Genomic DNA, 25152 nt, shown 5'->3' with positions numbered 1-25152 from the left:
ACTCTCTCTCTGCTTCAGTCTCTCCTTTTCTGCCTATACGTTTTAATCCCTCCTTTTTACCTGGGATTGATGGGTTGAGTTTTGCTCGGTGGGAAACAAGGGGCATTCATTTTGTGTTTCACCTGGTTGATGATGATGGTAAAATTAAGTCCTTCGCACGACTGAGCGATGAATTTGGTCTCCCGCCCACTGATTACTTTGCCTATATGCAAGTTCATCATTACCTTTCTTCTTTGCCCTCTAGATTTTTGCAGGCCTCTTGCCACGAGTTGCTCTCCACGGCATTCACCATTGGTTGCCAACTTTCTGTTCCCCTTAAATTCCATCATCGCCATTTGAAAGATGAGTCCCCCATGTTTGATTTCACCACTTTACGGGAAGCTTGGGCCCGTGACCTTGCAATTGACTTGCCTGATGATGTGCTTCTCCAGGCAGTCTGTAGGTTACCTGCCTTTAGAAAATATACTACCTTTTGGGAGCAACACTATAAGTTGATTTTTCGCTTGTACATTTCTCCCAGGAGGGCGTATCTCTCGGGTTTTCGTGAGACTGCTACCTGTCTCCACTGCCAGGATCCTGACGCGGGCCTGGGTCATATGTTTTGGACTTGTTCTCACATCCAGGCTTTTTGGCATGCTGTCTTTACATTTGTGGAGCGTATTTGGAACATTTCGATTCAACGCTCGCCTTTATTACTGTTTGGAGCTATCCCTCATTATTGCCCTCATATGAGGGGGGCTGCTGCTTTTCTTAAGTGGACTGTCCTTGTTGCCCTGAAGTGTATTTTACTGAAATGGCTCGAGGGGGATGCACCAGACTACTCCATTTGGCGTTGCCGGATGATTACTCTCTTGATGTAGGAGCGGCGTGATGTGCAGGACTTTTCCTCTCTCCCAGGCCGTACCTTCCAATGTGTCTGGGAACCATTTTGGACTACTATGACTCCTGTGGCTCGCAGCCGCTTGGTTAATTGTTGACTCTTTGTTTTTGTCGTCTCTAACGTATCTGGTATGCCTGTTTCCTTTGATTCTTTTCTGTTTGCTATTGTTATACTTTGAAGGAGGACCTATCGGAGGGGGGGGTTGGGGAGTTGGGTAGGGGGGATGGGTGGGGTGGTTTGGTGGTGGTGGTGGGGATTTTGGAATGTTTATACCAAAATATGAGCATATCTGCAGTTTGATCTGTCTCGTTGTTTGCTGTTTTTCATGAGCTCAATAAAATATATTTGAACAAAAAGTGGCATAAATGGGTACTTGGACGATTAAAAAGCCTGATCGTCCAAGTACCCAAAATCAAAGCTGGTTTTAGATGTATCTAAAACCAGCTTAGCCCTTTCCCCTGCCTCTAAATGCACAGAGAGAAAAGAGGCGTTTTTAGAGGAGGGGAAAGGGCAGGCAGTGTGCGGGAGGTGGGCCGACCTACACCTAGGCATACAACACATATAACCAAAGATTTTGACAGGTTGCCTAATCGGCACTTATACGTTTTGACTTAGACCAAGTCAAAACAGGTATAAGTGCCGAAAAAGGGGCCGCTGAGCTGATGGCAGTTGGCGCAATCAGTTCAGCGGCCCGGCAACCTACCCACCCCCCACCACAACCATCGCGGCAGGAGAGATGCCTCATCTCCCCTACCGCGATGCGATCACCCCTCTACCTGAACTGCCGCAACCCGCAGCAGGAGAGATAAAGGTAAAGAGTTCGGGTAAAGGACTTATTGTAAGGGCAACAAACCTTTTTATGAGTCAAGTAAGTAAAAGTAAGAGGAAAAGAAGGCTGCTTTGGTTCTCAAAAGTAGTAGCTGAGAACATAAGGAATATGAGGTTAGCTTTCATAAACTCCAAAAGATCGCAGAAAGGAAAAGTTAAGAGAGACTGGCCGAATAGTCATAAAAACAAAAATGCACATGGAAGAAAAAATACACGGTAAAATGGAGAGACAAAAACATTTTTTTAGATATATTAAAAGTGGTATTGTGAGACTCAAAAGTGAAGGGGAGGAATATGTAGAAGATGATAAAGAAAGGGTTGAATTATATAATAAATATTTCTGTTCTGTGTTCATGGCTGAAGATCCAGGAGCGGGACCACAGAAGACAAATGCGAATAGGGATGGTGAAGTGGTAGACCCTGATTGATTTTCAGAGGGTTGTGTTCATGAGGAGCTAGCTAAATTAAAGTAGACAAAGCGATAGAGCCAGATGGTGTACATCCCAGGGTGCTGAAGAAACTTAGGGAAGTTCTGGAGGTACCACTGACTGACTTTTTCAATGCTTCTTTAGAGTCAGGAGTGGTACCAGAGCACTGGAGAAGGGCGGATGTTGTCCCTCTACACAAAAGTTGGAAGTAGGAAATTATGGGCCAGTAAGTCTGACTTCTGTGGTAAGCAAATTACCGGAAATGCTTTTAAAACAGAATGGTGATGTTTCTGGAATACGGTGGATTATAGGACTGGAGGCAACATGGATTCATTAGAGGTAGGTCTTGTCAGACAAATCTGATCAATTTTTTTGACTAGGTGACTAGACATTTGAGATTTTTACGGAGAGACTGATTAATCTGTTTTCACGAATTCCTCCACGGAGACCTTTGCTTCAAATATTCAGCTGTGCAAGTCCTTGGCAACAATTAAACATTAGGGGGTTCATAATAATTTAAAAAAAAAAAGTCTAAAAAGTGTCCTAAATAGCTACTTGGACGATCAAAAAGCCTGATGTCCAAGTACCCATAACCAAAGCTGGTTTTTAGACGTATCTAAAACCAACTTAGGCCTTTCCCCTGCCTCTAAACGCACAGAGAGAAAAGAGTTGTGTTTAGAGGAGGGGAAAGGGCGGGCAGTGGGCGGGAGGTGGGTCGACCTACACCTAGCCGTACAACAGGTATAACCAATACAGTTTAGTCGGCACTTAGACCTTTTTCATTTAGATGAAATAAAACCAGGTCTAAGTGCCGAAAAACGGGCCGCTGAGCTGATGGCCGCTGGCGCCATCAGTTCAGCGGCCCGGCAACCTAACCATCGCGGCAGGAGAGATGCCTCATCTCCCCTACCGCGATGCCATCACTCTTCTACCCGAACTGCCGCGATGAATCACTCCCCCCCAAACACAACATCGGGGCAAGAGGGAGCCCAAGTCCTCTTGCCCCAGGCACCCGCAGCACCCCCGACTCGTTCGGGCCAGGAGGGAGCCCAAGCCCTCCTGGCCCAGGCAACCCCCCTTACCCTACCCCCACTACAGTACTGGCAGGAGAGATCCCCCCCAACGTCCGCCCTCCCAAGAACCCCCGATCGGCCCCCCCAGCTGACCCGTGACCCCCCCCGGCCGACCCCACGACCCCCCCACCCCACCCCCCTTCCCCGTACCCACAGGAGGGGCCTAAGGCTCCTGGGCCTATTCTGATTGGCCCAGGCACCTTAGACCCCACCAGGAGGTGGGGCTTTGGTGCCCCTGGGCCAATCCAGCCCCATTATTCATTGAGCTGCATGCCGGACGGATGGGTTTGGCACCCATCTGTCCGGCCAACCTAAAATAGGTACGGGGAAGGTGGGGTTGGCAGGGGGGGTCGCGGGTCAGCTAGGGGGGGCGAGTGGGGGCTCTTGGGGGGGCAGATGTTGGGGGGAGGGGGTGCGTTGAGGATAGGAAGGCCTGGGATCCCTCCTGCCCATACTGTAGTGGGGGGTGGGGTTAGGGGGGTCGCCTGGGCCAGGAGGGCTTGGGCTCCCTCCTGGCCCAAACGAGTCGGGGGTGCCGCGAGTGCCTGGGGCAAGAGGGCTTGGGATCCCTCTTGCCCCGATGTTATCGGGGGGAGGGGTCGCGGCTTCAACGGGGCAAGAGGGCTTGGACTCCCTCTTGCCCCGATGTTATCGGGGGGGGTCGCGGCTTCAACGGGGCAAAAGGGCTTAGACTCCCTCTTGCCCCGATGGTATCGAGGGGGTCGCGGCTTCAACGGGGCAAGAGGGCTTGGACTCCCTCTTGCCCCGATATCGTCGGGAGGGGGGGGGTCGCAGTTTGACATGGCAGGAGGGCTTGGGCACCCTCCTACCAGGATCGTTGTTGGGGGGGAGGATTCTGTAACTGGTATTGTTTTTCCAACTTTTAGGCGAAGGACTAGCTCCTCCTTCGCCTAAAAGCCCTTCTGTTGGACGTTTTTGGCTTAGGCTTGTTTTTTTTTTCATTATGGTTAAAAAGTGTAGACGTGCTATGGGGGTACTTTTAGACGTAGTGGAGATTGGGCGTTTAGGCAGAGGAAGGCCATAATCAAAACATGAACGTATGTTTTGGTTATGGACACTTTCTCTGCTTCTGGGTTGAACGTTTAGGGACTTAGGCCAAAAGGGGACTTAGACGTTTTTTTTTTATTTTGCCCCTCCACATGTTTTTTTTCTCTCAAGTTTTCACTGTAAAGCAGGGAACCTTCAGATTTGCCAGGGATTGCTAAGATCATAAGAACATAAGAATTGCTGCTGCTGGGTCAGACCAGTGGTCCATCGTGCCCAGCAGTTTGCTCACGCGGCAGCCCTTTGGTCAAAGACTAGTGCTCTAAATGAGTCCAGCCTTACCTGCAGGACAAGATTAATTTGTTGAGGGCCTCTAGGCACACAAGTACACTGGGCCCCCCTGCCCCACCCTGCCATGCCCCTTGCCCCACCACCATGGTATTTATCCATTTTCTTATACGGCAATGCCCCCCCGAATCAATGGCAACTCCCCCCCCCCCCGCATCAACGGCAACGTGGCCAGATCTGTTACAGGAAGGTGCCGCGATGACTGCATCTGCCGGTCCATCCCCCTCCGACGTCACTTCTTCCAGAGCAACTAAGTGATGTTGGAGGGGGATGGACCGGTAGATGCAGTCATTGCGGGACCTTCCTGTAACAGAGCCAACTGCATTGCCATCAATGGGGGGGAAGCCCTTAGCCGTTGATGCAGGGGGGAAGCTGTAGCTGTTGATGCGAGAAGGGGCACATTGTCATTGATGCCGGGAGGGGGCCGTTGCTGTTTTAAAAAAATGGCAAGTTGAGTCATCCTCCTTCAGTGGGCCCCCCTCACAGTTTCGGGCGCTAGGCACGTGCCTACTGGGCCTATTAATTAATCCTGCCCTGCTTACCTGCGTACGTTCCAGTTTAGCAGGAACTTGTCCAACTTTGTCTTGAATCCCTGGAGGGTGTTTTCTCCTATAACAGACTCTGGAAGAGTGTTCTAGTTTTCTACCACTCTCTGGGTGAAGAAGAACTTCCTTACGTTTGTTCGGAAGCTGTCCCATTTAACTTTAGAGAGTGCCCTCTCGTTCTCTCTACCTTGGAGAGGGTCTTTATCTACTAAATCTATTCCCTTCAGTATTTTGAATGTTTCGATCATGTCCCCTCTCAGTTTCCTCTTTTCTAGGGAGAAGAGGCCCAGTTTCTCCAATCTCTCACTGTACGGCAACTCCCTCCAGCCCCATTTTAGTTGCTCTCCTCTGGACCCTTTCGACTAGTACCATATCCTTCTTCATGTACGGCGACCAATGCTGGATGCAGTACTCCACGTGAGGGCGCACCATTGTCCGGTACAGTGGCATGATAACCTTCTCCGATCTGTTCGTGATCCCCTTCTTAATCATTCCTAGCATTCTGTTCGCCCTTTTCGCTGCCACCGCACATTGCACGGACAGCTTCATCAACTTGTCAATCAGAACTCCTAAGTCTCTTTCCTGAGAGATCTCTCCAAGTACCGCTACGGACATCCTGTATTCCTGCATGAGATTTTTGTTACTGACATGCATCACTTTACACTTATCCACGTTGAACCTCATTTGCCATGTTGCTGCCCATTTCTCAAGCTTGATTATGTCATGTTGCAGATCTTCGCAATCCCCCTGTGTCTTCACTACTCTGAATAATTTCATATTGTCCGCAAATTTAATCACCTCACTCATCGTATCAATGTCCAGATTGTTTATAAAGATGTTGAAGAGCACGGGTCCAAGCACCAAGCCCTGCAGCACCCCACTTGTGATGCTCTTCCAGTCTGAGTATTGTCCATTTACCCCCACTTTCTGTTTCCTATCCTCCAGCCAGTTTTTAATCCACGTGAGTACTTCACCCTCAATTCCATGGCTCGTAATTTTCCAAAGTAGTCATTCATGTGGAACCTTTTCGAACGCCTTCTGAAAATCCAGATATACAATGTCAACTGGGTCACCCTTATCTATCTGCCTGTTTACTCCCTTGAAGAAGTGCAAGTTCGTCAAACAGGATCTGCCCATACTGAAGCCTTGCTGGCTGGTCCTCATCAGTTCATGTCCGTCAATGTGATCAATAATGTGGTCCTTTATCAGCGCCTCTACCATCTTTCCCGGTACCGAGATCAGACTCACTGGTCTGTAGTTTCTCGGATCTCCCCTCGAACCTTTTTTGAAGATTGGCGCAACATTCGCCACCTTGCAGTCTTCCGGAATCTTTCCCGATTTGATCGACAGATTGGCTATTAGTTGAAGCAGTTCAGCTATAGTCCTTTTAATTCCTTGATGACCCTCGGATGGATGCCATCCGGTCCCAGGGATTTATCGCTCTTAAGCCTATCAATCTACCTGCATACCTCTTCTAGACTGACCATCAACCCTGTCAGTTTCCCGTCTTCATTTCCAGCATATAGCCTGATGGGTTCCAGTATGTTGTGTATATCCTCTTTGGTAAATACAGATGCAAAAAATGTGTTCAGTTTGTCGGCGATGGCTGTGTCCTCCTTTAGCACTCCCTTTATTCCATAGTCATCCAACGGTCCCATCGCTTCCTTCGCGGGCCATTTCCCCTTGATATATCGAAAGAACGGCTTGAAGTTTTTCGCCTCCTTGGTTATTGGTTACTCTTTTTGCTGGAGCATATTATTGTTGTATGTTGTAGCTTTAATGAGGTTTTCAATTGAAACACTAGTTGCAGTTTATCGAACACTCCCTCTGGAAACTTCGGTCCATCAGAGCTTTCTTCGATGCCTCATCATTTCGAATTCTAGTACAATCCCTTATTCTGAGTCATCTCGATTATTGTAACATCGCCTACTTGGCACTCCCCCAGAAGTACATGCGGCGTTTGCAACTAGTTCAAAATACAGTGGTTAGACTACTTTGTGGAGTGAAGAAGTTTGATCATGTGACACCTTCCTATTGACTTTTACACTGGCTACCGATGGAGGCACGTGTGAAATTCAAGTTTGATTGTTTTTGCTTCAAGGTACTTTATGGCTTAGCCCCTAAATACATAACAGACCTTTTCTCTTTCTCAACCAACAGACACAAGCGAAGCTCACACCTGAATTTCTTTTCTCCACTGGATAGAGGTTGTAAATTTAAAAGTCATCATCAACATCTTCTCGCACATCAAGCAGCATTATGGGGAAAAGACCTTGAACAATTGCTTGTGCCTACTACCTATGGAGAATTCATGAAACACCTGAAAACACATCTATTCCTGAAATACTTAGGAAACCAACCTATTCAATCTTAGTCCTTAACAACCGAGCGCAAGAACCACCTGTCGCTAAATCTGTACTTTGTTTATTCATTCAATCTGTAACTTTGTTTATTCACTCAATCTGTAACATTTCTAATCATTGTAAACCGCATAGAACTTCACGGTCCTGCAATATATAAACTGTTGTTATTATTATTATTTTATTTTTATTTTTTTCCTCGTAGTCTCTTTTGGCCCCTTTTACCGCCTTATGGCACCTGCTGACAGATTCTCACTGTGTTAGCTGCCAATTTCCTTTCAAATTAGAAACTCGACTAATGTGCATTTACATCACATAGGTATTTAAACGTCTCTGTCATATCTTTCCTCTCCCACCTTTCCTCCAAAGTATACAGATTTAGATCTTTAAGTATGTCCCCAATATGCCTTATGACGAAGACCACATACCATTTTAGTAACCTTCCTCTGAACCGACTCCTTCCTTTTTATATCTTTTTGAAAGTGCAGCCTCCACAATTGTACACAATATTCTAAATAAGGACTCACCAAAGTCTTATACAGGGGCATCAATACCTCCTTTTTCCTACTGGCCATACCTCTCCCTATGCACACTAGCATCCTTCTAGCTTTTGCCATCACCTTTTCAACCTGTATGGCCACCTTAAGATCATCACCTATAATTACACCCAAGTCCTGCTCTTATGTTGTGCACATAAGTTCTTCACCCCCTAAACTGTACCGTTCCCTCAGGTTTTTGCAGTCAAAATGCATGACCTTACATTTCTTAGCATTAAATTTTAGCTGCCAAATTCCAGACCATTCTTCAAGCTTTTGCCAGGTCTTACTTCATTATTCACACCATCCTGTGTGTCTACTCTATTGCAGATTTTGGTATCATCCTCAAAGAGGAAAATCTTACCCAACAGCCCTTCAGCAATATCGTTTATAAAAATGTTAGACAGAACAGGCCCAAGAGAACCTTGAGGCACACCATGCTAACATCCTTTTCCTCAAAACGATCTCCATTGATCACTACCCTCTGTCACTTTCCACTCAAGCAGTTCTTGACCCAGCCCATCATTTTCGGACCCATCTCAAGGGTACTCAGTTTATTTATTAGACATCTGTGTGGAACACTGTCAAAGGTTTTGCTAAAATCTAAATACACCACATCTAGCGCACTCCCTCTATCCAATTCTCTTCTCACTTAGTCAAAGAACTTGATCAGATTCATCTGACAAGACCTACCTCTAGTGAATCCATGTTGCCTCCAGTCCTGTAAGCCACTGGATTCCAGAAACTTCACCATTCTGTTTTAAAAGCATTTCCATTAATTTGCTTACCACAGAAGTCAGACTTACTGGCCTATAATACCCTACATCTTCCTTACTTCCTTAACTAAGTCTGGAGCATAGTGTTATTCTCCACAAGTTATGTGGGTACACTCCCAGCCAGGGCCGCCATCAGGGCAGTACTACCAGTCCTGCATTCAGGGGCCCGGAGCTGACAGGGGGCCCGGGCTCCCCCAGAGTCAGTGTTCCCTCTAAGGTGAGCACATGAGCGATTGCTCACTATTTTCAGTGGCGTCGCTCATACGCTTTCCTCTGTCGCTCACTCGAGGGTGGGAGGAGGTGAGAGGAAGCAGCAGTGGCGGCAGCCTTTATTTTAAAATTAAAAGATGCAGCAGTGGCTCCTTTCAAGATTTCCGACTGCATCGGACTTCCGACGCAGGTGGGGATTCGTGAGAGGAGCCGCTGCCACGTCTTCAGTGTCCTACCAAGGGGGGGGGGGCGGTCCGCCCCGGCTGTGCACCCGCCCTAAGGCTGCAGTCGGAGAGGAAGTTCGGGCTAGCCAATCGCTGCCTGGCTGGGCGGAACTTCCTCTCCGACGGCATAATTGACGTCGGGGGAATGCTGGTCGGCCCGGTGGGAAGCAGAGAGAGCTTTGGGCAGCCGCGGTGGTGGCTTTGGGCCTGTTTCCCCCGATGGTTGTGGCGGTGGCTTTGGGGCCTGTTTCCCCTGATGATGGCAGCAGTGGCTTTGTGGAGGGTAGGGAGTAAGAAAGGGGGCAGGCAGGGAGACAGAAGGGAAACAGAAAAAAAGAAAGCGGGCATCAAGAGGAAAAAAAAGAAAGAAAGGGCAAGGAGAAAGGAAGAAAAAGTTAGGGTAGGGAATGAGGTCTGGAGGAGAGGAAGCATACAGGCTGAAAGAAGGGAAGAAAGATTGGATGCACAGTCAGAAGATGAAAGTGCAACCAGAGACTCATGAAATCACCAGATAAGGTAGGAAAAATGATTTTATTTTAAATTTGGTGATCAAAATGTGTCTGAATTTATATATGCTGTCTATATTTTGCACTATGGCCCCCTTTTACTAAACCGCAATAGTGTTTTTTAGCGCAGGGAGCCTATGAGTGTCAAGAGCAGCGCTGGGCATTTAGCGCAGTTCCCTGCGCTAAAAACTGCTATTGTGGTTTAATAAAAAGGATGGGGGGTATATTTGTCTATTTATGTATGGTTGTTACTGAGGTGACAATGCATAGAGTCATCTGCCTTGACCTCTTTGAAAAAAACCCAGAATAGGAATGATAATTAACATTTTCTTAGCGTATAGTGTGCTTTGTGTTTTTTAATTTTATTGTTGGTAGATCATTTTGTCTTGGTCATTTTAAAGTAGCTCGCAAGCCCAAAAAGTTTGGGCACCTCTGAGCTAGAGCGTTGAAGCTGTGTATTTCTATTTTATCCCCCCTTTTACAAAACTGTGGAGTGTTTTTTAGCACCAGCCGTGGTGGTAGCAGCTCTGATACTCAGAATTCTATGAGTGTCAGAGCTATTACCACTGTTTTGTAAAAGGGGGAGGGGTTAGTTTGTGATGACATATTCCATACTAGGCAAAGGTGTTTTCTGTGTTCTGTGTATTCGAAAGACATGGTTTTCTGTTAGGATTGACGGTGTAAGATTGATCTGTGCTGGTCTGGCTTGTTTAGTTTTACAATGGGTGTATTGATGTACTGCTCACTGCAATATGTAAGATGCTGCCTTTTCCTAGGTACTCATGTGTGACATGTGGTTTGTTACTAAAAATCATGTTTTTCTTACAGATGGGGGGGGGGGTTGCTAAAAAATGATGGGCCCCGGGTGTTACATATGCTAGGTACGCCACTGTATGTAAAGATACCAGAAAGCTGGCGTAGCAAAAACTTTAAGTAAATTGTTATTCTTCTAAGCTTTGAGTATTGGTGTTTCTTTTTTTGCTGTTTTTTGGTGGTTTTTTGTTGGCCGTGAATGGAAAAGCTGCATAGTTTGTGGTCAGACCATAGGGAGTCAGTCCAGTTGTCTTGGTTCCAGAGGAATTTGCTCTTTGGTGGAGAATGTAACCAGGTCAAGTTGGTGGCCTCTTTCGTGGGTTTTGATGGGCGGGGGTTTGAAGTAGCCTAGTTGAGAGATTAGTGGCCAGAAGTCTGATATATCTGGCTGGTCTGTTTGCTCTAGGTGAATGTTGATGTCTCCGCATAATAGGTTGTATGGACTTGCTAAAGAGTTAGTTAGTAGGCATTCTGCGAAGTCCTCCTTGGCTAAAGTCCATTTATTGGGTGGGATATAGAACAGTGTGATTGTTAGGGAGGAGGCCAATGACTCACTAACCTCAAAGTCATTGGCCTCCTCCCTAACAATCACACTGTTCTATATCCCACCCAATAAAATGGCCAGGCGGGAGCAGGCCAGAAGGTAAGGCATAGCATGGAGGGAGGGAGACAATAAAGGTAGGGGGGAATGATTTTATTTTTTTATTTAGTGATTGAATTATGTCAATTTTGAGAATTTACATCTGCTGTCAGTGTGCTTTGTGTAGTTTAATTTTGTGGTTAACCATTATGTGTTGTTAATAAGATTATATTGTGTATCTGTGAAAAATGAATGGAAAAAATAGTGTTACAATTAGTAATATTATGGGGGCGGGGTCTGGGGTGGAGATTGGGTAGAGATGGGTGGGGTCTGGCCCAAAAATTAGTCCAGTGTTCTTCAACTGCCGGTCCACAAAATAATTATTTTATTTCTGCTGGTCCATAGGTGTATAAAGCTTGAAGAACACTGTTCTAGATAATGATTTATTGGGAAAACTCCTCAATAAAAACATATATAAACATATGATAGTACACATGTGTTGATCCTAACAATAATAATAATTTATTGTTGTATACCGCCAAAGCCATAAGTTTGAGGTGGTTTACAGTGAGAAATACTGGACAATCATTGAAAAAAATACAATACAAATCATCAGAAATACATACAAGATAAAAGGATAAAAAATTAAAAACAGTGAATCAGGTTACAAATTGATCAAACAACTGTGTTTTTACTAATTTTCTAAAAGTAAAATAAGATGGAGCACACATAAATCCATTAATTCTGGGTGATTTCATTTTGATGACCCCAACAACAACTATACTAAAACTATTCTTTCCTATATAAAACAATTAGATTTATATCCATTACTAACAATGCCAACCCATCAAGCAGGACACACAATTGATATGGCTCTAATAACAACATCTGCAAGAAACAATTTTTTAGTAAATAGTTGCCTACCGGTTCCATGGTCAGACCACTTCTTAATTTCAATAACACATACTATTTCACATAACTTACCTTACATTAAGTAACAATCAATTAATTTTAGAAACTTCAATGACCTTTCTTCAGAATTAATTCGTTCTACATTTAAATTAGATTTCTCTGAATCTAGAACTCATTCTTTAGATGACTTAATTAACCAATGGAATATAGCCATAAAATATAGCCATAAAATCAGTATTAGATACACTTGCACCAGTACAATCTAAAGTTATTTCCGCTCGCAAAATTCAGAACCCATGGTTCACAGCCGAACTTTCCCTCATCAAAAAACAATTAAGATCATTAGAACGTAAGTGGAGAAAAGAAAAAACTCAAATTAACTCTCAAACATTCAATGAGCAATCTAGACTCTATAAACTAAAAATAAACCAAGCAAAAATGAAATTCTATTCTGACAAAATTTTGAAAGCTAAAAATCCATCAGTTCTCTATGTCATACTAAATTCAATAACAATTCCAAATAAACAACAATCAGAAAATGTTGGCTCCTCGCCCACCGCTCAGGAACTCACTGACCACTTTATTGAAAAAATTAACAAAATCAGAAATACTTTTATAGTGAATCAACATGTAACAATTGATCATGAGCAAACTGTTTCAGAGTCATTGTATTCAAAATGTTCAAGATTTAAAATACCAAGCCTAAAAGAAATTGAGTCTATTCTCAAATCCATTAATATTAAGGGCTCTAAAGCTGATCTAATTCCTCCGTTTATCCTCAAACATTACTCAAACGTTCTATATCCAAACCAAACCGGTTTTAGACATCACCATAGCATAGAACATTCTTTGATTGGTATGACTACCTCTATTCAATACTTTCTAGATCACCATCAATCAGTTCTGTTAATCTCTATTGATCTTTCTGCAGCCTTTGATACGATCGACCATCAACTTCTTCTTAACAGACTTCAATCCATCGGTATTACAGAACAAGTTCTTTCTTGGTTTGTATCATATTTTACAGATCGTACCTCTACTGTTTTTTTTAAAGATTCAATATCTAAATCCTCACAGACCACAAATGGTGTCCCTCAAGGGTCTATTCTTTCCCCTTTATTATTCAATATCTTTCTTGCCCCTCTAATGACCTTATGCCAATCTGTGGGTTTCCAAGTCTTTGCCTACGTTGACAATATCCAGCTTTTACATCCATTGGACGCTAATAAAACTTCTGATATCATAGTGATCAGTGAGAAACTTGATCAAATTTACCATTGGCTGGACTCAAACAGATTGGCACTTAACATTAAAAAAACTAATGTGATGCTTTTCTCCTGGAAAGACAGTTCTTCCCTTGTCGCTCCCATTTCTATAAAAAATGTCCCCCTGCAATTAGTTAGCAATATATAAAAATTTTAGGGGTGATCTTTGATCATAAACTGAATTTTCATGATCACATTAGTAACCCTATTAAAACAACCTTTTATAGACTACGAAAAATTCGATCAATTTCAAAATTTCTATGTTCAAAATCACTTAATATTCTTATTCACTCCTTGGTGATCTCTAAAATCGATTACTGTAATGCTCTTTTTAAGGGAATCTCTTTGAATGAAATAAAACATCTACAAATCATTCAAAATGCTTCCATTAAGCTTATAACTAAAACTAGGAAGTTTGATCATGTAACACCCCTTCTAAAAAAATGCGCACTGGCTTCCAATTACCCACCGGATAACATACAAGCTATGCATACTCACTTTCAAATCTCTCCTTAATAAAACTCTAGCATTTATATATAAATTATTAATTCCTTATTCTCCAAATAGAACTCTGAGATCCAACGAACAGAATTTATTAACAATTCCGTCTCTTAAGGTCATTAATACAAGACGGCAATTTATTTTCTCTGTTACCGCACCTCAGACTTGGAACGCCCTTCCAATTTATTTAAGGGAAGAGCAGAATCTGGAGAAATTCAAAAGTAATTTAAAAACATTTCTCTTCAAAGATGCCTTTGGTAATTAACTAAACAGTCCATAGGTTAAATTATTTTTATTGTATCATATTATATCTTTTATTTGTTTCCCTTTTTGTACTTTTCCCTTTTTGTTCTACTTTTCTAAATTGATTTTGTATTTCACCTCCCCTCTTTCCTTGTGTTTTTGAGTTTGTTAAGTTAAACTTTTAATCCCAAATGTCATTATATATAGTTTTGTATTGTATTGTCTCCCATTTATTGTAATTTTAAATTGTTCATCGCTTAGAAATATGATTAAGCGATTAATCAAAAAAACCATTAAACTTGAAACTTGAAACTTGATAATAATATTACCCAACCAGTCATTCAATTTGCCTGCCTGAATTGCAAGAGTTCTATCCAGAAATCTTTTAAAGCGACAAGCATTTACTGTTTGGTGAGCAAACATATGGATTCTGCATGTAGGCCTGTTAAAACGGTCTAGAAAAAAATGAGAGACCAGGTACTCAGGAGCCATACCAAATATTGATTTAAAACAGATATAGGAAAATTTAAACAAACTCTTGCCTCCATCGGTAACCAATATAATTTTTGATAATAGGGAGTAATATGTTCCCATTTTTTCAAACCAAAATATTTTTTTAAATGGTTCGGAGTTTCCATAAGACCGAGAAACATTTTCTGATTAGCAAATCCGTATGTTCTAAAGTGAGATGCTGGTCCAATGTCACTCCCAAAATTTTTATAGAATCTGTAGGAAAATCCTGACCATTTAAAGATATCGACGTATCTTTAATTTTGTCAGTAGGGATCGCTAGAAAGAATTTGTTTTTTTCAGAGTTAAGTTTCAATTTAAATTCAGTCATCCAAACATGGTCCATGTTTCTGCGAATACGCCTTCCTCAGGGGTCCAGTTGGATGTTATGATCACAGATGACAAATCCTTAAGCAAATCTCGAAGAGACAATTGTGCAAACAGTCCTGCACCAATAAAAATGCTAGCAATATTGTTTTTTAGTCTACATTTGTCATCTGTGATCATGTTGGGTCTGTTAGGAGCATGGACTATCATGTTTATATATGTTTTTATTGAGAAGTTTTACCAATAAATCATCATCTAGAACAGTGGTCTCAAACTCGAACCCTGACTGGGACCACATTTTGGATTTGTAGTACTTGGAGGGCTGCAGAAAAAAATAGTTAATGTCTTATTAAAGAAATGACAACTTTGCATGAGGTAAAACTCTTTATAGTTTATAAATCTTTCCTTTAACAGTTAAAGGAAAGATTTATAAACTATAAAGAGTTTTACTAACATAGTAGATGACGGCAGATAAAGACCCAAATGGTCCATCCAGTCTGCCCAACCAGATTCAATTTAAATTTTTTTTTTTCTTCTTTGCTATTTCTGGGCAAGAATCCAAAGCTTTACCCGGTACTGTGCTTTAAGACTTACTCCAGCTCATCTACACCCTCCCAGCCATTGAAGCCCTCCCCAGCCCATCCTCCACCAAATGGCCATACACAGACACAGACCATTCAAGTCTGCCCAGTACTGGCTTAGTTCAATATTTAATATTATTTTCTGATTCTAAATCTTCTGTGTTCATCCCACGCTTCTTTGAACTCAGTCACAGTTTTACTCTCCACCACCTCTCTCGGGAGCGCATTCCAGGCATCCACTACCCTCTCAGTAAAGTAGAATTTCCTAACATTGCCCCTGAATCTACCACCCCTCAACCTCAAATTATGTCCTCTGGTTTTACCATTTTCCTTTCTCTAGAAAAGATTTTGTTCTACGTTAATACCCTTCAAGTATTTGAACGTCTGAATCATATCTCCCCTGTCTCTCCTTTCCTCTAGGGTATACATATTCAGGGCTTCCAGTCTCTCCTCATACGTCTTCTGGCGCAAGCCTCCTATCATTTTCGTCGCCCTCCTCTGGACCGCCTCAAGTCTTCTTACGTCCTTCGCCAGATACAGTCTCCAAAACTGAACACAATACTCCAAGTGGGGCCTTACCAATGACCTGTACATGGGCTTGAACACCTTCTTCCTTCTACTGATTATGCCTCTCTTTATACAACCCAGCATCCTTCTGGCAGCAGCCACTACCTTGTCACACTGTTTTTTCACCTTTAGATCTTCGGACACTATCACCCCAAGGTCCCTCTCCCCGTCCGTGCATATCAGCTTCTCTCCTCCCAGCATATACGGTTCCTTCCTATTATTAATCCCCAAATGCATTACTCTGCATTTCTTTGCATTGAATTTTAATTGCCAGGCATTAGATCATTCCTCTAACTTTTGCAGATCCTTTTTCATATTATCCACTCCTTCTTCGTTGTCTACTCTGTTACAAATCTTGGTATCATCTGCAAAAAGGCGCACTTTTCCTTCTAACCCTTCAGCAATGTCACTCACAAACATATTGAACAGGATTGGCCCCAGCACTGATCCCTGAGGGACTCCACTACTCACCTTTCCTTCCTTCGAGCGACTTCCATTAACCACCACCCTCTGGCGTCTGCCCGACAGCCAGTTTCTGACCCAGTTCACAACTTTGGGTCTTAACTTCAGCCCTTCAAGTTTGTTCAACAGCCTCCTATGAGGAACTGTATCAAAGGCTTTGCTGAAATCCAAGTAAATTACATCTAGCATATGCCCTCGATCCAGCTCTCTGGTCACCCAATCAAAAAATTCAATCAGGTTCGTTTGACACGATTTACCTTTTGTAAAGCCATGTTGCCTTGGTTCCTGTAACCCATTAGATTCAAGGAAGTACACTATCCTTTCTTTCAGCAAAACTTCCATTATTTTTCCAACAACTGAAGTGAGGCTCACCGGCCTGTAGTTTCCTGCTTCATCCCTGTGACCACTTTTATGAATAGGGCTCACATCCGCTCTCCTCCAATCCCCAGGAATCACTCCCGTCTCCAGAGATTTGTTGAACAAATCTTTAATAGAACTCACCAGAACCTCTCTGAGCTCCCTTAGTATCCTGGGATGGATGCCATCTGGTCCCATCGCTTTGTCCACCTTCAGTTTTTCAAGTTGCTCATAAACACCTTCCTCCGTGAACGGCGCAGAATCTACTCCATTTTCTCGTGTATCTTTGCCAGACAATCTCGGTCCTTCTCCAGGATTTTCTTCTGTGAACACAGAACAGAAGTATTTGTTTAGCACATTCGCTTTCTCCTCATCACTTTCCACATATTGGTTCCCAGCATGTTTTAGCCTAGCAATTCCATTTTTCATCTTCCTCCTTTCATTAATATATCTGAAAAAATTTTTGTCTCCCTTTTTTACATTTTTAGCCATTTGTTCTTCCGCCTGTGCTTTCGCCAGACGTATCTCTCTCTTGGCTTCTTTCAGTTTCACCCTGTAGTCCTTTCTGCTCTCCTCTTCTTGGTTTTTTTATATTTCACAAACGCCAACTCTTTCGCCTTTATTTTCTCAGCCACTAGGTTGGAGAACCATATCGGCTTCCTTTTTTCTCTTGTTTTTATTGATTTTCTTCACATAAAGGTCCGTAGCCATTTTTATCGCTCCTTTCAGCTTAGACCACTGTCTTTCCACTTCTCTTATGTCCTCCCATCTTAACAGCTCTTTCTTCAGGTACTCTCCCAAAGCATTAAAGTCCATACGTTTGAAATCTAGGACTTTAAGTATCGTGCGGCTGCTCTCCACTTTAGCCGTTATATCAAACCAAACCGTTAGATGATCGCTACTTCCCAGGTGAGCACCCACTTGAACATTAGAGATACTCTCTCCATTTGTGAGGACCAGATCCACTATCGCTTTTTTCCTTGTGGGTTCCGTCACCATTTGTCTGAGCAGAGCCTCTTGAAAGGCATCCACTATCTCCCTACTTCTTTCCAATTCCGCAGATGGAACATTCCAGTCCGCATCCGGCAGGTTGAAATCTCCCAACAGCAGAACCTCCTCTTTCCTTCCCAAATTTTTGGATATCCACAATCAGATCCTTATCAATTTGCTGCGATTGAGTCGGAGGTCTGTAGACTACACCCACATAGATAGAAGTTCCATCTTCTCTTTTCAGAGCAATCCATATCCTCTCCCCAGGTCCCTTGCATTTCGGTCGCTTGGATATTGATCTTTACATAGAGAGCTACTCCTCCACCTTTATGACCATCTCAGTCCTTCCTAAAAAGATTATATCTCAGTATGTTTGCATCCCATCCATGTGATTCACTGAACCATGTCTCTGTGATAGCAACAATATCTAGATCTGCCTCTAACATCAGGGCTTGCAGATCATGAACTTTGTTGCTTAGACTGCGAGCATTTGTGGTCATCGCTTTCCAGCTATTTTTCATTGATAATTTCCTTTTTCATATGGATTTTTGTGTCGTTTCATTTTCCGTTGCAATACTAAGAAATGAGTTGCTGATATTGCTTATGTTGCAGTCTTTACTACTATCACATCTTTTCTTTTGCCGGTGGTGGTCTCTATAATTGTCCTTCGTACATACACCACCCCACCTTCTAGTTTAAATGCCTAGAAAAATATTGTCTAAATTTCTCTGCAAGGTTTCTTTTTCCTGCTGTAGTAATATGTAGCCCATCAGTGCAATATAGCTTCTTGTCCTTCCATGTATTTCCCCATCCTCCTATGTACCTGAAGCCTTCTTGATGACACCAGGCTTTGAGCCATCTATTAAAGTACTCTGTGTTTTTCACTCTTTGCTCTCCCTTTCCATATGCATGCAGTATTTCAGAAAAAGCTAACGTCTTTACAAAAGGTTTTACGCCCTCACCTAGCTCCCGAAAAGCTTTCTGTGCTGCATGTGTGGAGTTGTTGGCCAGGTCATTTGTTCCCAGATGGATAATAATATCAGTGTTAAAATCCTTAGCTTCTTCCTTAATTATAGTCAGTATTTGCCTGGAACTCCTGGTAGCTGAGGATCCTAGAAGACATTTCACTATTTTGGTCTCCTCGCCCTGTGTTCCAAGGTTAATGCCTCTGATGATGGAATCCCCCAACAGTAATAGTTTTCTGTTTTTGGCTTTTTTTAGTGCTTAGGGTGCGCTTGTTCTCTTGAGTTACCTTCATTGGTTCCAGTCTCACCTCCCTTCTGTTTTCTTGAGTATCGCAGTGCACTAGTGGAGTGAAGGAATTCTGTATAGGTAATATTAGTGAAGGTGGATATTTCTGAGTTACATGTCGCAGTCTTCCTGAGCCTACTGTGACCTATTTATTCCTGGGCTGTTTTATTCTTTGAGGTAGAGGTGGTAAGTTGGTATGATTTTGTGGAGTGATGGAAGCTGCTTTAATTGTATTCAATTCCTGTTTAAGTTTGCAGAGCTCCTCCTTAATATTAGCAAGTTGAAGACAGATGGGGCAAGCCTTAAGCCTCCAAATAGTATGGCTTGGAATTAAAGCACCACAGTGATTGCATAGAATAAAGGTCATCTTGATTGGTTGTGAAGTGACTTGATTTGAGTAGTCCTGATTATATGGGTCTCTATATATGAATAGTGGTCCCTAGGGTTGGTGGGACTATAAGTCTTACCCTTATTCCTATGAAGGGAAAGAGGAAATAAGATTTAACAGAGGAAAGAGAAGGGTTTATTTTTATTTATTTATTTATTTTTTAGTAAGAAACAGGATTGAGAAGAGAAATTAAGCAGATATAATGCTGAAACCCAGTGAAAAGAGCAGAATATGAAATGTTGAGCAACTTATCTTATTGAAGTTCACAGGGCAGCCTTGTTCACAGCACTGTCCCAAAGATAATGCAGTTAACCTTAGAAGTAAAACAGAGCCCCTCCCTTCTCCACCTACTCAGCAGAAAACAATGGCTGAATACTAGTAAGACAGAAATATAGGCTCTATACCACCTAAAACACAGTATTTTAAACAAAAATGCAGGTTCTATCAGTACTACCCTAAAATACAGGATTTATAACAGGATTTTCCCTACTTTAGTCACCCTGAGCCACAGGCACCAGGATTTAATTAGAGTTAACAAAGTCTTACCCTTTTTCCTATGAAGAGGAAGAGGAAATAAGATTTAACAGAGGAAAGAGAAGGGTTTATTTTTTTGTTTTTTTTAAAGTAAGAAACAGGGAGGAGAAGAGAAATTAAGCAGATATAATGCTGAAAACCAGTGAAAAGAGCAGAATATGAAATGTTAAGCAACTTATCTTATTGAAGTTCACAGGGCAGCCTTGTTCACAGCAAAATTGTCATTAACTATTTTTCTGCGGCCCTCCAAGTACCCTATTTTTTCTGCAGCCCTCACATTTAAAGTTTAATATCTTTCCTTTCTCAAAACTGACACATTTCAATCACTATATTGAAAAAAAATCATTTTCCCTACCTTTGTTGTCTGGTGACTTTATTTTTCTGTGCATTTAACTATGTTTCCAGGGTCTTCTTGTCCTTTGACTGGTTTACTCTCCATCTTCACTTTCTGCCTTGCATCCATCTTTGGCATTAACTGCTCTCTTTTCAAAATCTACGTTTCCATGTCTTACCTTCCCTTCTGTCTCTCTCTTCTTCTGTCCCTATTTCCATGGTCTGACATCTCTTTCTTTCCTTTCTCTCCCTCCTTCCTTCCTTCCTTTCCCCTGGTCTGGCATCTGTCTCCTTCCCTCCCCCAACTTTTTATTTCTTTCACCCTGCCCCCTTCTTTCTTTCTCTCTCTCTCTGTGCCCCCTTTCTTTCTGTCTTTCTCTCTCCATGCCCCTTTCTGTTTGTGTCCCATCTCCCTTCTTTCTTTCTGTCTCCCTGTCCCACCTTTCTTTCTTTACTTCTCCCTGCCCTCCCCCAAGCCACTACCATTGGGGAACAGGCCACCACCACCACAATCGGGGAACAAGCCAGTGCCCGAGGTCTTACTTATCCCTGCCCTCCCCCAAGCCACTACCATCGGGGATCAGGCCGCCACCGCCGCAATCGGGGAACAGGCCGCGCCGAGGTCTTAACTCTCCCTGCTTATCTTCCCCAGCGCGGGGCCGGCCAATTCTCACCACCCGACGTCAATTCTAATATCGGGGAGGGACTTCCGGGCCAGCCAGGCAGCGATTGGGAGTTTCTGTTTCACGGGTGGCATAAGGGGGCCTGGAGACATGTAGGGTACACAAGACTGGCATCTTCATAGCCTGTGCATTCCTGGGCATGGAACATAGGTCTGCCTACTGTTACCCTATGCATTTGCTGTTCTGTTTCTGGTTTTTTCATTGTTCTGTTTATTTGGTTCCTAGTATCCAGGGTTTGCATATGTGGGGGGGAGGGGGAGCTATTGGCATGGGGGCACCCTCGATCTGTTTGGCATAGTGGATGGTGATTTGACTCAGGGGGGGATGGGTGGGGGTGCGGGTCTGTGGGGGGGATGTGGATGTGTTTGATTCTTGGGTGAGTGAGTGTTTGTGGTGTGTCTGCTGGGGTGAGGGCTGGGCGCCCTGGCAGCAGTTTTTGTTTATTCTGCTTGCTAATCCTTTCCGCAGGGGCCCGTGAGAGCTAAGAGGGGACTTCCCTGTGTCTCATGGAATGTTTCCGGGATAAACTCCCCAGTTAAACGAGCAAAGATCCTTCAGTGTCTGGCCCGCCATCAGGCAGACATTGCTGGTTTACAGGAGACTAAACTCTCTTCGCTTGAGCATGCTAAACTCAAGCGTTCGTGGGTTGGTCAGTGTTATCATGCCTCCTCATCCAAAGCTAAGGCAGGGGTGGCTCTTCTTATTCATAAGTCTGTACCTTTTACTATGACCAAGGTCATTTCTGACCCAGAGGGACGCTATGTGTTGGTTCAGGGTATGCTCCATCAACAGCGGGTACTCCTAGCCTCTGTCTATGCTCCTAATGTGGCACAGCGTTCCTATTTCAAAAGGCTTTTGGGTACTCTTCTCCCTTTACAATCTCAGTTCTCTGCTCCTCTGGTTCTTTTGGGGGACTTTAATTCTGTACTTGACTCCAGTCTGGATTGTTCTGGGGGGTCTTCACGCACTTCCCCTAGATCTGATAATGGACTGCAGTCTTTTATACAGACCCTGGATCTGGTGGATGTGTGGCGTACTCTACATCCTGGGGACCGTGATTTCACTCATATTTCTAAGGTACATCACACATCTGCTAGGATTGACTATACTCTCCTTTCCCGTTCTTCTTTTCACTGTGTCTCTGGGGCGTCTATTGGGGCCTTGGCTATTTCGGACCATGCTCCAATATGGCTTGACCTGCTGCTGGGGGGGGGGGGGGACTCGGGGGGGGTGGATATAGATGGAGATTTCCTGCAGCTCTCTATCATGACCCCGATTTTTCCTCCTTTCTCATCAAGTCCTGGAGAGATTTTGTTTCATTCAATGGGGAGCATGTGGAGGATGGGGACCTTTTTTGGAGTACGGCTAAGGCGGTGTTGCGGGGGGCCATTATAGAATATAGCTCCCGTAAGCGTAAGATTTTAGCTTCTAAGATTTTGGATTTGGAACGGAGGGTTAAAATCAGCCATCAGTTGTTTATTCGTTCTCCCACCGCACAACATCGGCATGACTTTTAAACTGCCCAGACGGCTTTCAATACCTTATTGCATGAGCGGGCGCGTAATTCTTTATTTCATTCCAAATATAAATTTCATAGGTTTGGTAATAGGCCTGGCCGAATGCTTGCCAATTTGACTAATTGTTGGAGAGGTCCTACTTTGATCTCTTCCCTGCACTCTGCTCCGGGACAGCTTGTGACTCAGCAATCGCAGCTGGAGGCCCTTTTTGTTCAATATTATCAAACACTATACACGGCAGAGGTTGTGGATAAGGCTCAGTTGATTGAGGACTTCCTTGATTCTCTGACATTACCCATCTTGTCGGCTGCCGTTAGTGAGGTTTTGAATCTCCCTATTTCTCGGGAAGAGGTTCTTGGTGTTGTGAAGAGGCTTCCCCTGGGTAAGTCTCCGGGACCCGATGGGTTCAGTGGTGAATTTTTCAGGCTTCTTAGTGGCTACATTGTGGACCCGCTTTGTCGCTATTTTAATCAGGCCATTGAACATGGCTCCTTTCCCGAGCTGGCTAATCAGGCTCTTATTACAGTTCTGCCTAAGCCGGGAAAGGACCATAGCCTGGTCGAGTCCTATTGCCCTATTTCCCTTATTAATGTGGACTTAAAAATACTGGCCAAATTGTTAGCGGACCGCCTGGCTCCTTATTTACCCACCTTGATACAGGAGGATCAGGTCGGTTTTGTGTCGGGCAGGCAGGCGGGACATAATGTACGCAAACTTTTGTTGGCTATGGCACATTGTGACTACCATCGAATTCCTTCTCTGGTCATTAGTTTTGACTCGGAGAAGGCATTTGATCAGGTCGAATGGGCCTTTCTTTTTCCATTATTGGCTAGATATGGGATCTTGGGGTTCTTCATGCAGGCCTTACGAACCTTGTATTCCAACCCGGCGGTAGCGGTGCTAGTTAATGGTTGTCCCTCCTCAGTATTTCGACTGGAGAGGGGGACTAGGCAGGGTTGCCCGTTGTCCCCACTTTTATACATCTTGTTTTTGGAGCCTTTATTGATCCAGCTTCGGCATCATCCGGATCTCTCAGGGGTGGCGGTGAGCGGCTCGTCGATCCGCTGCATGGCTTTTGCTGACGACATTATGGTTATCCTTACGGACCCGAAGAAGGCTCTAGGTCCTTTATTGGATCTCTTTCATAGTTTTGGGGAGCTCTCTGGATTGAAGCTTAATATCTCTAAATCGGAGGCTATGGCTTTACATCTTGATATCGATGCGGTGTGGCCTCTTTTTCCACTGAGAGCGACACCTCTCCAGGTTAAATATTTAGGGGTCTATGTACCTTCAGCTCTGAATCAGTTGTATGAGGCTAATGTGGGGCCCTTACTTAAAAACACGGTTGAGCTCCTATGTCTTTGGGGTACACTCCCTCTCTCTTTGTCCGGGCGTATCTATTTGTATAATATGATGCTGGTGCCTCGATGGTTGTATCTTCTACAGACCTTACCCTTATGGCTGAAACGTAGGGATTTGGATGTTTTGTATAAAGTGTTGCGGACCTTTTTGTGGGGTGGCAGAAGGCCTCGCCTACCACTTCATGTTTTAATGTTACCTCTCTCTATGGGTGGATTTGGTCTGCTTGATCTTCAACTTTATAATTTGGCCTGTGGGCTGAGGGTTCTCCGTGATTGGTGTCTTGAAAGTTGGTTTGCCCTAAATTATCCACTAGAAAATGATTTTTTGGGACCGGTGGCGGGGTTGTATGTCCTTCATGCTCCTTCTATCCGTTTGCCCCTGCCTATACGGACTCATGTTGTTTGGGCCTATATGCGCTGGGGATGGAAACTCTTGTGTAGGAAGTTTTCTTTGAACTTTAGTGAGACACCGTTTCTTCCCTTGGTAGGAAATCTGGACTTTACTCCGGGTTCGGAGACTCGCACTTTTAGTATTTGGTATGCCCGGGGCATTAAAAGAGTGGGGGACCTTCTACATGAGCAGGGGCGCCTGCTTACCCCCTCGGAACTTCAGTCCTTATACGACCTTGACACTGTTGATATGTTCGGGTACTTTCAGGTGCATCATTATATCTCCGGCCTAGACACATTGGGGGTGACAGCTCACAGTGCTGATCGCTTGGGTCGGTGTCTGGCTTTATGGGAACTGGTGGCCCCTAAGCTGAGCTATTATATCTCGACCTTACTGACCTTGTGTCCTGATACTCAGACTGGTCACTTGGCACGCGCCTGGAGCCAGGACTTGCAGAGTGACATCTCGCCGGATGTGCTTTCCCATGGTTTTGGCAGCATTGAGGCTGTTTCTTGGAGTATGATTCATCAGGAGCAGGAATATAAGTTGTTGCATAGAGCTTTCATTTCACCAGTCCGAGCCTTTCGAGCGGGTTTCACTGACAGGGATACTTGCCCTAAGTGTGCCTCTCCTGGAGCCACGTTGGGGCATATGTTTTGGACATGCTCTTGTATACAGCGGTTTTGGTCTCGGGTTTGGTCTTATCTTCGTTCGTTCCTGCCGAATTTGCCAGCTACTACTACTACTAACTACTCCCTAACTACTCCCTAGCGGAGACTGAGTCCCTAGTGGAGCTCTGCTTCCAGTATGAGGCACGGGTCTTTGGCCACAATGGCAGGAGACCACCCCGCAACGTCACCATGAGGG

Source organism: Geotrypetes seraphini, chromosome 9, assembly GCF_902459505.1.
Source record: "Geotrypetes seraphini chromosome 9, aGeoSer1.1, whole genome shotgun sequence".
In the NCBI taxonomy this organism is placed as follows: Eukaryota; Metazoa; Chordata; class Amphibia; order Gymnophiona; family Dermophiidae; genus Geotrypetes; species Geotrypetes seraphini.
Note: the sequence above shows the minus strand (reverse complement) of the source record.